General features: G+C 46.6%; 1 protein-coding gene across 6 annotated transcripts in view; it reads right to left on the minus strand.

Annotated features, from left to right (window-relative positions):
* The window catches only part of Lrmda (leucine rich melanocyte differentiation associated), a 1,030,542-nt gene that overhangs the window by 550,086 nt on the left and 464,187 nt on the right, over nt 1-16,269 (minus strand). The window lies entirely within an intron of this gene.

Here is a 16,269-nt window from a genome sequence, read left to right on the forward strand (position 1 = left end):
CATAAGAGGAAGCAGACTGACCAACAGTTTTCAACATACTGAGTCTTTATGGCATGAGTGAAATGTAACAAGATCTGCTGAGGTCCTAGGGTGGACACTATGGTCAATCTTCTAGTAGTATCTAAGAGTGACTGTACCATACCTACTTCTAATCAGCCTGTTTGTAAGCAGACTTCCGCTATATCACAACATAAAGGAAGCCTCTATGAAAGGCCTAAACAAGCACTTGGCAACAGTATTTGGCTTTCTTCTCCCTGTTTGGGGGAGAGGGGGTAATAAACCCTGGTCATCCTATGTCCTTGTAATAGGATTCTAAAAGTAATAAAGCTGGAGCCTAGACAAATCTAGAATCCCAAATGACTCACATACAGTGTTCCGTAGCCCACAACACTGGCCCTTGTCCCCGGAGATGGAAGACTCTGTGAACAAGGGCTCTCGGGCAGTAAGGCAGTACACTAGCCATCTACGGCAAATACCCCACATCATCCTTCTGCTCTGCGAATGATCAGCTCGCAATCTTAAGGAAACTAGCTTCTCTGAGACCTCAGATGTGAACCAACACTAATGCTGTCATAAAGGAGACAATAGGCACCCAAAGCGGGGGCTGTGTTTGTTAGTTTTCTCATTAGTACATCACTAAATACCCAACAAGAAGCAAGGGGAAAAGTTTATTTTGACTTCTGGCTTGAGAACATGGTCCATCATGGCAGGGAAGGCCTGGTGGAGGGAACGGCTCTCAGCTACACCAACAAGTGTGAGGTCCCTCACTCACATTTAGGGGAAGGGCAGAGAAATGAATATAGGTGATCTCCTGCCTTTTTTCTTCTCCCTACGTCTATCAACTCTGAGCCCCCTGTCCGCCCACATTCAGGATAGATATTCTTCTTAGTTATATATCTCTGGAGACTCACTCCTCCCATGTGTCGATATGATCTAAATCCCCTCAAGTTGAGAAGACAAACCATCCCAAGTACCAGGTACCCAGACCTCACAAGTGTGACCAAATGCACCTCTATGTCCACCTGTGAAACAACATCATCAGCTTATACACAAAAACATGTTCAGCATCTGCACATATCACACAGAGGAATGCACACACTCATACACATGCAAATCCACATCTGTACCCATCCATGTTCCCAACAGGCTTGGATGCCCCTTTTCTTCCCTAGGTACACAGCACCTTGTCTGTGTCATGTCTAATGCACTGTCCTGCCACATGGCCATGAGGGACCTGTCTCATCACACTTGATGCTGGAGCTAAGAAAGACGCAGAGTGCTCCTGAAGGCAACTCCTGCTTGCCATCACAGACATTTCAAAGGTGAGACTCCTTTATGACCTTCAGAAATAATCAAGGCGGGTGATTCTAAAACCCATTTTGAGCCGTGCAATCCTGTCTCCAAAGAGAAGCTCAGCCAGACACTCTAATATGTAAAACTGATACAGGCAGCCTTGCCCCGTGCCAGGGAGAGGCGCACACAGAGCCCAGTGTTGGTCCCCTCCCCAAGGCGACCCCGAAGTCCTGCCAGGGAATGACAGAGCTTAAGAAAACCTTCTTCACTTAGCATATGGAGGAAGTAGGAGCCATGCAGTAGAATCAATCACTCTAGGCTACACAAGTGGTTTGTGTCAGGGCAGGACCTAAAACCTAGATATACTGGCTGCATAGCCACCTCTCCTCCCCCGCTGGCTGCCAAAGTATAGCCATCTAAATATCAGCATTTATATTAAGCATTAAATCCATTTTACTAAACAGTAAGTACCCTCACTGTCTATGATGCGCCAAGCTTTAGATGTCAACTAATTTGACTTACTCTCCCTTTCATTGCCCTTATATCTTGCTTAATAAGACATTTTATTCAGATACTGCTGAGGTAATAAAGGAAGAAGCGCGGTTGCCAAATGTACTGCCATTTTTATTTTGAGCTTCACTGGAGTAAGGGGTTATTTTCTTGTGAAAAGGATGAAATGCTGCTGCCGGCCTTTTAAATTGTATCACGCAACCCTGCTTTTGCCCAAGCAATAGATTTCCAGATAACTGCAGCAATCTTCGTGAAGTGTAAAAAAACAAAACCAAAAAAAAAAAAAAAAAAGAAAGAAAGAAAGAAAGCAAAATAGCCAACCATCCAGGACCCTACCTAGCCTCAACTACAATGCCTCAACAACCCCCTCCCTCACCATGAATCTACTGACACCCTCGACCCTGAGAGCTAAGAGGCCACACTTCAGCTCCATATCCAACAATGAAAAGCTCTCGCATTCGCTATAATAGTTTTTTGTTGCTGTCATTTTTTTTTAAAGATGATGATGGCGACGACGAAGATGATGATATTAACCTAACATTTTAATAGTTTAGATATTTGTTTATGTGTGTGTTCACACATGCACACATGTAGGTGCATCAGTCAGTTCTCACCCTCTACTAGTGGGTCCTGGGGACTGAACTGAGGTCCTCAGACTTGGTGGCGAGCTCCTTTACCCACTGAGCCATCTTGTCAACCCTTAACCTAACATTTATTCAGTGGTCATCACAGGGGTTTCCACACGTTCTTACTTCATTTCACACCAGCCCTATGATGTAGGCATCCTTGATGAGACCATTCAGATGAGGATACTGAGGGGCAGAGAGGTTAAGTAAGTTGTTCAGGGTTGTCCATTAGCATTTGGTGAGGCCTGGATGTACAGCCAGGCCTAGTAGGTTTTAGAACTTGTACATAAAACCAGAGCCTCTACCAGATTTTTGAATTGCTGAGGGTCCAATCCTGCTATACTACTTACTGCCTTCTGTGCGTTCAGCCATAAACATCTTCCACGGGCTGGAGTTTAGGGCTCTTGTTCACTTTCTGGTAGCACTATTTGGGGGAGGTTTTGGATCCCTTTGAAGGTAAAGCTTGGCTAATGGGAATAGGTCAGAAGACATGGACCCTTGATGGTTCTAGTCTGGTCCCCGTTTGGCATGTCCTCTTTTCCTGGTCTGTCGTGATGTGAGGAGTCACCACCACTTCCATGCCTTCCCCACAGTGAAGAGCTCCATGCTTTCCCCACCATGAAAATCACCATGCTTTCCCCCATGATGAACACAGCCATGCTTTCCTCTCCACGAGGGTGTGTAACTGTCTGAAATTGTGAACCAACAAAGCCCCTCCCCTTAAGCTGTTCCTTCCAGGTATTTCAGTCACAAAGACAAGAAATCAACTAATATAAAACTGAGTCCTCAGGCAAGTAGATTAACCTTACTAAACTTGACTTTCTCATCTGCAGAATGAACAAAGTAAACATACCTTGCATTGTGGGAAGCCTGCCTTCTTTCCTTCCCTTAATACTCAAATATTGGGGACAAGACTCCCCAGGTGAATGGAAGGAACGCTAGATGAACAGAAACCTACTCTAGAACAAGAGTAGGAGTGTCAAAGAATGTATGAGAGGAGTGGGAAGAGAGAAGAAAGAAATGAGAAGAGAGGGAGCTTTGACACAAGGTCTCCCCAGTCATAAGAAACTCTGTGAGACACAAAGGACCCAGAAGCTACAGAAGAAGGCAGGCATGGCTGCCCTGGCTGGAGACACAGTTTCTAGGGGTTGGATTATAGAGCAATTTTGTGCTTGGGATCTGGGTGGTCCTTGGTACCTGAAGAAAGGTCAACAATAGATGGTGAATGTGGGGGGAACACATTTGATTCACTGTAAGAACAAACTTCCTACCTGCCCAGGGTAGGTTGGTTGGTGCTCGCCTGGGAGATGCAGAGTCCATGCAGCTGGGACAAGGAAAGGACTGGCAAGTTCCATACATTCCAGCTCTGATATTCTTCTGTTCAGAAGCAGGAATAGCAGCAGTGTCCCTGAAGATAACACTTGAGACCAGCGGTGTGGCTGCCTTGATGTTGGACTGCAGCTAGAGTATAGCGCGGACACTGGGATAGAGACACCAGCACCCCCTGATCTCCCCAGATGAAGAAGACTTCGCAGGGGTCCCTCTCGGTATCAGACAGAATTGGAAAACACCGGAGACTCCCAGCAGAAAACCACGGAGCCCCCTGCCGTGGAGGCAAACAGTCTATTGAGCAGGAAGCTCTGCTGTTTACAGCAAAGTCACAGACCCAGGACACTGGAATAATGGTGGCATCCTGCTGTCATCCACAAACATGCTGTGCGTGCAGAATTGAAGAATAGGGGTCCAACCTCAAACTGTCATTGACTCCCCTAAATACTTAGATGAGGAGCCCACTGATCAATGCCTGTTGTGAACCTGTTACACTAATTACAAGAAAGCAGGAGGAGCGGGCCAGGAGACTCCCCTCCCACCATGTCCCAGGAGACCTGGAGCAGAGGTCCCCACCCTTGGCAAACTGCTTGTGATGGTACGGGATGAAAGACAATGGGGTGGATCACTATACTAGAAATGCCAGACAGTGTGCCAATTGGGGTGAGGATGCTAGAGCACTAGTCTAGGCCCTTGGTCTGTTCTTCCTTCTGCACCCATCTGCATTCAGGGAAGACATTCCTGTGACCTTCCTTCTTCACAGACAAACTCATCCATTCGCTGTCACTGATGCCCAACGTCCTTTTCTGAATGCCTTACACACACAACAGTAATGAAGAACATACAGGAATTGACTTGGTATTTGTGCTCCACAGACCTGAGCACACACAGCACACTGATTAGCAGCAGGGAGTCTGGTACCAGAGGGCCTAACAGCCAACACTCACTGGTAACTATGTGACCTTCTTCAGGAATCCTGAAGCCTCGCTGCCTGTTTCATCATTTGTACAGTGGCAGTGCATCGGTGCCTGTGTGTATTCGTGTGTGCACATGTGCTTGTGGGTGCATGGGTGTGCCTGTGCACGTGAGGCCAACGTCAGTTCTTCTTCGGTCACTCCACCTTACTTCTGGGAACAGAATCTCTCACTGAATCAAAAGCTCACCAATTTGGCTAGAATGGCTACCCAGTGAACTCCTCCTCTCCACTCCCATCCCACAGCTCTAAGCTACAGATGTGTGTCCCCATGCCTGACTTTAACATGGGTGCTGGGGATTCAAACTCGGGTCCTTAGGCTTGTACTGCAAGCACTTTACTGACTGAGCCCTCTCCCTGGCTGTACCATGGCGATGTTAATAGGAACTACCACAAAGGGTGGGTCAGGAGAATGAAAGAGCTAATATACATAGAAGCATTCGGAATAATATCTGTCAGAGGCTAAGTGCTTACATGTGTTGGCTCCCACTACCATCCTTTTTCCCTTTACAGCTGATATACTGGTTTCTTCAGGACAAAATTCTTTCTCCAAACTGTTAAACAAAATCTAAAGCTATATTAGGGCCATATGTAGTTCAAGAATTTGGATGACTCTCAGAATGCATTTTTGAGGTCAGACCCGCAGTATATTTTTGCTATGATAAGCTGTCACATCCCAACCCCTCCCGGACTCTACCACTCTCAAGCAACCAGAGCAATTAAATCGTAAAGACATGATATGCGTTATGGAACAGGGACTCCAAGGCCTGATATAAAAATGTTCATTACCAGCCAGGCCCCTGCAAGATGACCAAATTAACCTCACTGCCAGGAGTATATTAAGAAAGAATAATAAATTATTCAAAACCCAATGCTGATGGAGCAAAAAATATTTATGGAAAATCATCAGATTATTGCATTTTAATCACGATCCTGTTGTAGGGCTGACGTGTTAAGTCCTCCGAGCACTTGGGTGGAAGATAAGCGAGTCCCTCAGTGACTTGCTATCAGCATCTCCAAGAGCCTGGACCGCACACCCTGAGGAGAGGAAACAGCTCAGCAGATGGGGCTGGAGATCTGCAAAGCCAGGCGTCCGAGACACCTGAAGGGAGGTGGCTTTGTAAGCAAGCCACCCATCTGGCAGCCATGGTGCCAGCAGTTGCCTCTTGAATCATTATTTCCTTCAGAAACACAAAAGAAGCCCTGGATCCTCACATTTAATTTGCTGTCCCTTGAGAATAGGGGACTATATATATTATACATACATACCTATGTTACATATCCTGTATGTACACAGACACAAAACCAAACTACCCAGAAAGCCACATTGAATGCATCCTCAGCCCTTCCCACTGGCTGCCTTGCTTTCTGGCCCCCGCCCCTTGTTTAATGTTTCTAACTTTATGCCATGTTCTCTTCCCCTTTCAGCACGGCTGAGCAAAGCTGACAGGCGGATTCCTTTGCTTTTCAGGGTATTAAAGCCACTTTCCCGCTCTGACAGCCTGTTCTACTCTGCCACCTTGTAGCTGTGGCTTCACACTCCTCTGGGCAGCCAGTCCTTCCTGACAGACCACTGTCACTTCCCATCACCCTCTCTGTATATCCCCTTCTCTCTCCCTCAGCACGCATCCCGACTTTCCAACCAATGCAATTATTTTTTTTGACAAGCCATCCATCAGTTTTAACTTTAAAAGCACTTTCTGCTGATATCCATTGTTAAGTCCTTTGCTTTTTTATGGGGCTTGCATGAGAGAATATGATATCAGACATTCAAACTACCAAACCATGTAAATTTACTTTGTTCTCAGCTATGTTTCCAATTTCACGTCCAATTTTTCGGTACATTATGCGTAGTTGTTGTGCTTAATATGATGTTGTCAAATCCCATTAAAGTTCACTGCATCGCACGGCTTTAAAAACAGGTTACAATTTGCATTCTATAAAGAAAGGAAGGAGTACGGTCTGAAGTCAAGCTGAATCTTATTAAAATTATCTGTTCAATTGTTACATTTGTAGATGGAGTAATTTTGAGGCATTAGCTGAGACACGTATGAAAATGTCAGCGTGCCAACTAACGACAACGCGAGCGAAGGGAAGAGCTGTGCGAAACCCAATAAAGCTCCTTGGCTGGTGACATCAATTTGATGATAATCCGAGGAAATGAATAAGGGACCATCCCGTTTGAATAGGAATTACCTTTTCTATTAAATCACTTTGGTGTGTTTCCACTTGGCCTGCGTCTCCATCCTAGGCCACAGCGAGTCTCCGGGGATTTGTTCTGATGCAGGGTGGGGATGCAGAGGCTCCATAAAGTGGAAGGTTAGTCCTTTGAAGGGCAGCTCATTCCCAGGTGTCTTAAGATACCTTCAAAGGAGTCTTTAAAATATGAAGGAGACTAGAGGTCTTCCGGGAACCAGACGCCCAGGGAAAAGCTATGCTTAGTTAAAAGCTGAGCTCCGAGTGCAGAACACTCAGGGGGAAAGGCAAGCAGGTGTTACAAAGGGGGGTGCTGCTAGGCCCCCCACTTATAGGAAGGGTTAGAGAGAGATTCAATTCATGACAAGGGATTTAATAATGCCAGATACTTTCTGGGAGCCCTGCTCTCCAGTAGAGGTCCTGTCTGGCTGCTTTTATCACAGCGCTGATTTCTGTGTGACCTGTCACTGGATCTAGTTTCTGATTTTAAAGCTATCCATCACTGGCCCAGAGCTGAATGATGCCATTAGGGGTATTATTAACTGAACCATTGACTTCATTGACTAGAACAAGTTAAATTTTTGTTTCGCACACAAAGAATATTCCCAGGGCAGACATCTATCCCCCTTTCACTGTTATTTTATTCAAGATTCCATAATTTTAATTTTTCCAATACAGTTAGTATTAGGTAAGCCACGGTGACAAAGAGTAAAATTCAGTGACTATGGAAGATGCAGTGGGAGGCTCAGAAAGTGATGGCTGTTTCCCAGGCAGGGAGAAAATGTCCCGTACGTTAGGTTAACTGCAGGCATTGATTCACTGTGTTGCCTTGGAAAAGTCACTTAACCTCTCTAGGTTGCCATTTTCTTATTTTAAAGCAAAGATCAATATTTCTTATACTTATTACAATAATTCCATGTGAAGGATTTTTTTAATCACTTTTTAGACAGGGTTTTATACTATGTAGTTCTGGTTGCTTAGAATTTCCTACATAGACCCAAATGGCCTCAAACTCATGGAGATTTGCCTGCTTCTCTTTATCTCTGCCTCCCAAGTGCAGGGATTGAAGGCATGTATGACCATGCTCAAATTAATGCATCATCTTTTCATGTGTGTGAGTGTGTGTGCGTGTGTGCATGCATGGGCTTGTGTAGGCCCAAGGACAAACTTGGGTTTTATCCTCCTGAACACCTTTGAGACAGGGGCTCTCTTTGGTCTGTACCAGAAATTAGTCATACCCAGGGACCCTCCTTTCTTTTCCTCCCCAGTTCTAGTCCAAGCACACCTGGATTACTGGCATGTATTACCTTGCCCAGCATTTTTCAATGGGTTCTGGGCCAAACTAAGGTCTTCAAGAGTACTCTGCCCATCAGGCCATCTCCTAGCACCTCCCATGTACTTGGACATATGACAAGAATGTGATGAATATGGGCAACTACATCATCACCCATCAATAACACACGAAAAAGAAGATGCCCAAAAGATGGAAAAGAAAAACAGAGGAAAAGTCTTACCACGTGATCTTGGCTGATGATCATAACAGTGTTTCAGCTCCATGCAAAAAACCAAGTTTTCAGCTCTCATGGCAAAGCTGTCTAATACTACACTGTGAAGAAGTTGGGGGATTCATCCTGATGCTGGGGAAGAGCCTGCAATGCTGTCCACAGGGAGTGGAGAGGGTGGTAGAATATGCATATGTTGAGAACATGGCTGTTAATTCAGACGCGCTGTAGCAAAAGTGAGACCTAAAGCAAGTATGAGACCGGAGTGGGCTCCATAGAGGAAAGAAGGCCTGCTCCATACTGGCTCCACCTGCCCCACACTGGCTCTGCCTGCCCCACACTGGCTCTGCCTGCCCCACACTGGCTCTGCCTGCCCCACACTGGCTCCGTCTGCCCCACACTGGCTCCGTCTGCCTCACACTGGCTGATAGGAGCCAAGCAGACAAAAAGACTCCCAGCACCTTCACATTTCATGGCTTCACACCATTTTGGAACCTCATTATGGTGGCCCACCAAACACAGTCATTTCGATCTTCTGAGGCATCAGGGAGAGTGGATCAGGTCAATGAAGGAGGAAAGAGAGCATATGGACTGCCAAGATGTAATGCTGGAGAGCAAGAAGCCTTCCTCCTCCTCTTCCTCCTCCTCCACTTTACCATCCTCCTCCTCTTCATCCTTTTCCACCCCATTCCCCTCTTCTTCATCCTCTTCACCTTCCTCCTCCCCTTCCTCTTTCTCCACCTTCTCCTTCTCTTTCTCCTCATCCTCTCTCTCTTCCTTGTCTCCCTGATCATTGGACACAGTGAGGGGACCAGAAGGGTAAGTCTGGGGCCACACAACAGGAGCATGGGAGGAATGGAGGTGTCACAGTAGCTTTGACACATTGTAGGGAGTCTGCCACAGGCATGGACAGAGGCAGGAGACAAACGCTAGGCAAGAGGGAAGACCATTCAAAAATGTATACTTGATTTCGTTTACGCTAGTAAAAGAAACAGAAAATAAGGAGATAAAGAATAAAAGGGGTCCATGGAGGAATAATGAAAGGATGCAGGGTTACTTCTGAGGGCACGCTAATATGCCCAGATGACAGAAAGCATGGTAGGGCAAGGAGATGGCAAGTTGACTGAGTTCAGTGCCAGGAAGGATCAGAAGGGAAAGGGGGTTTGTAAATAGACTTGTATGAAAACATCCTCATATCAAGAGTGTTTGGGAATTCTGCATCTTGAAAACCACATGTGTGGTAATAGATTTTAACCTCACTTTTTTTGTTCGTAGGGTCTCATGTAGCCTGGGCTGGCCTGGAACTTGCTATGTCACTGAGGATGACCTTAAACTTCTGATCCCCGCTGCCTTCCAGGTCCTAAGTGCTGGAATGGCAGCCATGGTCCATCCAGTTCAGTTTTTATGCAGTGCTAGAGATTGAACCTGTGACTTCATGCATGCTGGGCAAGCACTCTGCCAGCCAAGCTACATGACATTGGAGGAGCCTCATTACTAATTCAGGAAGTCACTTGGGGAATTTAAAAACACAAGTACCTCTACATGGGTTTAGGCATGCTTAAACACACACACACACACACACACACACACACACACACACACAAATATTTTTTTTCTATATCTACTTAGACATTCTCTCTTGACAATCCCTTGTAAGAGCCAAACTTCAGGCTTTACTCTTGGTCACATGAAAATACTCCACAGCATGAGTTTCCAAGGTGAAAGGGAGTTAGCTGGCATGGCCTCCATCCCTCCCTAAATGGCTGGAGCAGTAGCCACACATAAAACCAGATGACACTTGGCATATCCTGATCTGAATTTGGATTTGCCATCCTAAGCACACATGTCCTGTCTATGCCCAGAGTGTGGGAGCCCCTGGGAGCAAGAACCACATACCAAGCCACTTGACCTCTCAGGACTGAACGCTCACCACCTAACACAGGCTGAGCCTCAACAAATTCATCTGGAGTAATGTCAGGTGGTAACGATTGGACCTAAAATAGTGGGAAAGAATCAGGTTTCCAGCAACTTGGCATTTTTGTTTGCCAAATTTCACATCCTATTAAAGATTTAGATGTCAACGGCAGAAATATTCCTGTTTAAATATCTAAAGAGGGACTCCATTTGTTTCTCCCTACATTATTAATTTGATTGGTTTTAAAGTTATTGGATGTGAGAGGCATTAGACAGACCACACAGACAAAGAGAACTCCCTTCTCTCCAGCAAGGTACTCTAGCCAGACAGGACAGTCGCCTTCATACTGTGTCTAGAAGCTGGAAGCATCCCAGCAGCATGCACGAAGAAGAACATGGGACCCCTAGGCTGTTCCAAGTCCTAACTATCTGTGTTGCATTTTCTGTTCTCTTCTGTTGGGCTCCTGGAGATGGCTACAAAATCCCAGTGTCAGAAAGGCTGGAGGGACTAGGCTGTGGTACTATGTCCAGAAGATCCAGACCCTGGCCTCAGCACAGCAATGTCCAGTGACATAACCATCTTGGGAATTTCTTTCTTGATCCTTTGGTGAACAGAGATAGGCTGGGTAGATCCATAGTGTGGACTTGGTAGCAGACAAACTCTCAGCTTCCTGCCAATTCTCTTATTCCAGGATCACTGGTATGGTCTTCCAGGGGAATCTGTCCTTTGCTGTGGAAACATCTACCTGCTATGTATGCAGCATCTTTAGCCTTTTCAACATCATGATCGCCAAAGGATCTTTCAGGTACTGAGAGAAAAATTAAAACTTGGTATTTAGGAACAGGAAGAATTCACATGTTTAATCTCAATGCCAGACCACTGGATGGGGCATATACAATCTAGGTTTACTGAGGGTAGAGTTTCTCCCCTGACATCCTCTGAAGGCCTCTAAGAAGCCAGTAGTGAATCAGGATTGGTCTCCTGAAGGTCTGTACAGATGAGGCCAGAAGCTCTGGATCTGAGAGTGTACATGGAAGGGTAAGAACCCTGAGACAACTCAGTACAGAAATCAAGCCCTGAACAGCATGCAAAAGGAAACCTACAGGCTCCTCCGCGGCCAGTTCAAGGGACTGAGCTTATGTGAGGCTAACATTCAAAGGTGGAAAGGAGGAAACATGATGCTTCATTCTTTATGGCTATGGATGTTCAAAGATGCAGCCTCCTCTGGAGGGCCAGGGGAGCTCTACATGGACTCAAGGCAGAGTAGACTAACTCTGTACATTCAAGGCTGCATTTGCCTCTTGCTTGGTCCAGGATGTACATCCTAGGGAGTGCATAAGGAAGCCCAACCAATCTGAGGTGCCTCCTCAAAAGGAAGAGTCTGGCATCTTTGGAGCCACAGTTAGGGATGTGCTCAAGATTCCCAAAGCTTGTTTGGGGGTTAGATCTGCTGAATTTATGCTAAATGGGAAACCCAGACCCCCTCACTGAGATCCCATGGATCCCCGAATCTTCTGCCCCTCCCTTAGTCAGAAGCACACCTAAGTTGGACCACACGTGTTCTGGCAAAGGTTAATGGTGAACAGGTTTCAACAGCCCTAAAGTAGACATAACCTTTAAGGAGATACAAGACACTCGGAGAGCCAGGCTACACAGACCAGCCAGGAAAGAAATCTGCAGCCTCAGCTGCCTGCTTCTTTATCAAAGTCCAAGTCTTCTAAGCTAGATTGGGCTGGGACCAGTGGCACTGCCGAGGCATGCAGTGAAGGGTTTGAGCTGGACCAGCGGCACTGCAGAGGCATGAAGTGAAGGGCTTGGGCTGGACCAGCGGCACTGCCGAGGCATGCAGTGAAGGGTTTGGGCTGGACCAGCGGCACTGCAGAGGCATGCAGTGAAGGGTTTGGGCTGGACCAGCGGCACTGCAGAGGCATGTAGTGAAGGGCTTGAGCTGGACCAGCGGCACTGCAGAGGCATGCAGTGAAGGGTTTGGGCTGGACCAGTGGCACTGCAGAGGCATGAGGTAAAGAGTAAAGGGCCACGAATTGGGGTGGGGGACAAGATAAACAGCTTTACATCTTGGCTCTGTCCCTTCCAAGTTCTAGGGCCTCTATCTTCCCCTCTAAAATGGACCCAGTCATGACCTCTTTCCTAGGCGCCTCAGGAATATGGAAGGTGTTAAGATCTGCAGAACAAGAGGAACCATTGCTTAGTCACACAATTGCTCTCATGGTAGATGTTCCACACTAACTGTACCGGCCTCTCTCAACCCCAAATTATTTAGGGAGAGGTCCGTCTTACCCTTGCCTATTGTCTTCATGTATAGTGCCTCAGTTAATCAAGATGTGTAAACTGAATGGGTGAGTAAAGGCCAGGGTGGGGCAGGCTCCCAGCTCACATTCACCTGCCCTGTGCCTTCTGTCTCCCAAGAGAGAGCACCCCACCTCTTCAGCTGGCTCAGCACTCCCCGCTGCTCACAGCTCAATTGGAAATCAGCACTGGGAGGCACCTGAGGACAGCAGCAAAGGTAACACCTCAGCAAACCAACTGCCCAGGTTCGGATCCCAGCTTTTCCATCAACTCTCCTACTTAACAAGTAGCACTAGAGTGCCATGTGCTGTTAGAACTCTGTATCCCAATGACGTTGTTAAATCCACAGAGCAGGCAGCCTGAGCTATGGGGGACAAGGAGGAACATCTCACGACTGGGTCTATACCAAGAGAAACTCCAGCTCACGCAGATGTGGATGTCCAAGGTCGATGCTCCAAGTCAACTCTTTTCTCCTGTCATATTTACTCCCAGTGACTGATTCCCTTTTAATCCAAGTTCTTTTGGAATCTGCTTTGTGAGGCATGAAAAACAAATACCCCCTGGTGGACCAGTGTCTAACTAACCTAAGTCTAGTTGCCTCCAAGGTTCTTTCTCTGCCCTCTTGCCTGGTACAGAGCTGGTTCAAGGGACTCTACTTGGTAACAACCTTTTGCTTATCCAGATGTCACCTCATTCTGACTACATCACATCCTGATGCAGAAACCATCCCCTCATGCAGAAGGGGCATTTTGGAGGAGCTGAAGAGTAGCTAGTCAGCCAGCTGTGGGGTCATGGGCAGCCAATGGTTATGGGCAGTGGGGAGTCATGTTTTCCAGAGCAGCCCAGCCTAGCCTGAGACCCAGAACATTCCATGGGGCAATGGAGATGCCAGCAACTCACACCCTTAGCATCCATACTCCAGCATGGGGCTGGGTTGGTAAAACTCCTGGCTGAGAACACCGGAGTTGTCTCTGTCACCTAGAGACAGGGGAGAAGCTGGCTGTATGCATGCACCAAGATGTGGCTGACATGGCCACCAGCCCCAATTCTCACATCCACGGTAACTTACCTGAAGAAAAGGCATTCCCCATTTAGGAGCCGTTCCCACTCTTTGGCAGAGGAGAGTGGAGGCCCTGCCACCGCTTCTACACAGAAGACGGTTGCTAGGTTGATGTAAATACCATGGAAACCAGAGCTGTAGCACAGAAAGACTCACAGAGAAGCAACTTAACATAAGGTCAACAAGCCCCCTGACGAAAAGCGGATATAATGCTTAGTCTTCCACACACAGCCCACTCTCCGTTTCCCGTCCCAACCCCTAGGCTAAAAGGCTAATGAGATTCACAGACAACATACGAAATGATGGAATTCTCCACACAGCTCGATTTCTTTCTATAAATAATTTTTAAACGATTACCCAATAATGTATTGTAATAAAAGAGCTGACAGGCCCTTGCTCAACAAGCAATCGCCAGCATGTTTTCACACCTGGAGATGGAGAACTTTCTTATTATGTGCCCCTGGTGGTTTTTAGGTGTTTCCATAAAGCTGTGCCATTATTTATAAGCCACGGGTTACTTCACTTCACTGGATGCTACAATTAATGAAAACTTGTTTTGAAGGCTCAGAAAAGCGAGGTGGACTAGAGGACGGGTGCCAGGCAGTACTTGTGGAGCAGGAGTCATTTCTGTGAGTCATTTGTGTCCTGGCTGATTGGGAGTGGGAGTCTTGATGCTAATGGAGGGACAGGTGGCATCATCTTCAGACACAAAGTAACTTCCTAGGGATGGCATTGGGCAACATCCCAACCCACTCTAGAAGGAGCTGTCTTTATCCCTTGTCTCCATATCTATCACCTCAGTCTGAGTAGCCCCTGAGCTCTGGGAAGCCCAAGCAGCAGTAACTATGTGTTCTGGGTTCTCTCAAATGCTCAACACTGAACTTCTATGTCCAGTCATGGCTGAACTTCACTGGTGTCTACAGGAGCAGCTCATGGGCACATGCACCCAGGGATCACCATGCCCACAGCTAAACTCCCTCTCCCTTCACAGCAATATGAGGGCAGAGGGGGACATGAGACACACTGGGAACTTGTAGCCCCTTTACGAGCCGCCCTGTGCTTCTGACTATCATTCACACCCTATAGGACCCACTCCCCTACCTATGAAAACCTATCCACCCTTCTGACCCAGGTGTCACAGTCCCTTTGAAGGAGCCTTTCCAGATAGCCACTGTGTAACGGGATCACACTCCCAGCAAATCCACGGAGAGTGGCCACCTGCATGCATGTTCTCTGTTCTGACACTTCCACCACTTACATCTTTACTTTGTGCCCCTGCAGACTGGATAAGGGGGAGACCTCTTGAGTAGACCACAACTCACTCTCCTTTATAATACCCACAGAACTTGGCTTCTGTCCTGGGTAGCAGCCTGCAAAATGAAGAAATGGCATCCCAGCATAGTCTGGGAAGTGCACCAAAATAACCTGAGACAAGTCGCTTACCCTCTCTGGTCCTCATTCCCCAAACTGTTAAAGAAAACAGCTTAGACACAAGAATTGCCAAGGTCCTTGTCAGCTTGAAATGTCTCTGACATTACAACACGGAGATATGGCATTTGAGTTGATAATGACAACCAGGTCACAAAATAGCAACTTGACTTCAAATGGGCCAGTGTGTGCGTGTGTGTGTGTGTGTGTGTGTGTGTGTGTGCGCGCGCGCGCGCGCGTGCGCATGTATGCAAGTGTATGTATGAATGTGTGCATGCATGAGTGTATGTGCACCTGTATGTCTGCACAGTGTATATGTGTGTGTATGCATGTGTGTGCCTGAATGTGTGTGTATATGGACATGTTTGTGCATGTGTGTGTATGCGAACTGAGGGCTAATCTCAGGACTTCATTCTACTTCTGCCATTAAATTACACTTTGTTAACCGGAAGCTGCACAATGTCCCTCAGCTACAAGAGGTGGCATCAGTGGCCCCATGCTTCCCAAACAATGCCTGTCTGCTGAATGGCAGTGAAAACCACTAATTATAACACTGCTCATCCACTAAGAAAGCTATCTCTAATTAAGGAAACAATCACACTTAGGAACCAGCCCAGTTTACAAAGAAAGATCATTTGAAATGGTCACGAGAGAGGTCAGGGGGTTATGGCCCCTTCATTGCAGGTGACGTGTTATTGAACATCTTAATTGACAGCAGAGCTGGACGTTTCTATGGCTGCAGTATGATTTGGGGATTTGTATATGATGTTTCATGAGCACTGAGGGGAGGCAGAACTTCCATCTTCTAAACACCCCATGCTTCTTTTTAACAATTCACAATTCTCCACATGTTACTCTTCGAGCTTGGATTAAAATAAAATGATCAACTATTACTATATAGTAGTAGATCAACTCTTACAACTATAGTTGTCCTCGTGGACTGCAGAACACTAGAACTTGGTCTTCCTCCTTCACTAGGTTCGGTACTTATTGCCAAATTCCTTCAGTCTCCCCCTCCTCTCCCTTTACTTGACTCTAGTCAATGATTCTCATTTATGAGATCAACTTATGTTAGCTTCTCTATATAACGAGACATGTATTTGTTTTCTATGCCTGCCTCCTTTCTTTTA

Source organism: Peromyscus maniculatus, chromosome 9 (assembly GCF_049852395.1).
Source record: "Peromyscus maniculatus bairdii isolate BWxNUB_F1_BW_parent chromosome 9, HU_Pman_BW_mat_3.1, whole genome shotgun sequence".
NCBI lineage: Eukaryota > Metazoa > Chordata > Mammalia > Rodentia > Cricetidae > Peromyscus > Peromyscus maniculatus.